Raw genomic sequence first — 795 nt, forward strand, 5'->3', positions numbered from 1 at the left:
ACTAAACAGTTGTCTTGGAGCACAATTTTTTCTCCATGCACACATCTGGTTAGAAGGTAAGCAAATAGCAGAGTTTGTCACAGGTCATTTCACACTGGTGGATTTAGTAATCAGAGAGTTCCTTTGTATCTGAAGTAATTTTGAACTTTGCAATGAGTTCATGTGTATCAAGGAGATGTTTTTCTGTGGCTCTTCAAGAGAAAAGAAAATACAGGGTTTGTAACCATGAATACACCTAAAAAACATATGTCATCTGCAATAATTTATTCACAATATTTTCATCCTAATTAATTTCTAAAGTTTTATGAAATATTAGCATAATAAAATCTTTGTAGTTTTGACTTCTTTAAAAACAAATTCACCCCTTCATGATGTAATAATTAGTGAGAAGTACAAAGTGATCTAATACCCATTCTTCCGTACCAAACTGGTCTTCATTTTTAATCATAAATGCTGCCATTCTTAGCTCTTGAATAATTACAATTTACTTCGAGCTGCCTTGGGGATGTACTCAGCCTTGGAAGAAGGAAAGCAGGTCACTGCTTTGTTCTCTTTTCAAAGGCCAGACCCCAACTTTTACACCCATTGTAGGAAAGGTGTTGAGAACCTCGTCACATAAATGCAGCCAGAGTTCTACCTGGGTCCTTAGCATTGCTGCTTTGCATCCTTCTGTGGCAAATGAGGCTCTTGACAGCCTTAGGAAATAGGATCATAATGATCTGTATCATTAGCTACACAAGTAGTAAGTGCTTATTACTCTTAAAGATACATGAGCTCATTACATTCTCTGAAGTT

The sequence above is a fragment of the Acanthisitta chloris genome, unplaced genomic scaffold (assembly GCF_000695815.1).
Source record: "Acanthisitta chloris isolate BGI_N310 unplaced genomic scaffold, ASM69581v1 scaffold16519, whole genome shotgun sequence".
Lineage (NCBI taxonomy): Eukaryota > Metazoa > Chordata > Aves > Passeriformes > Acanthisittidae > Acanthisitta > Acanthisitta chloris.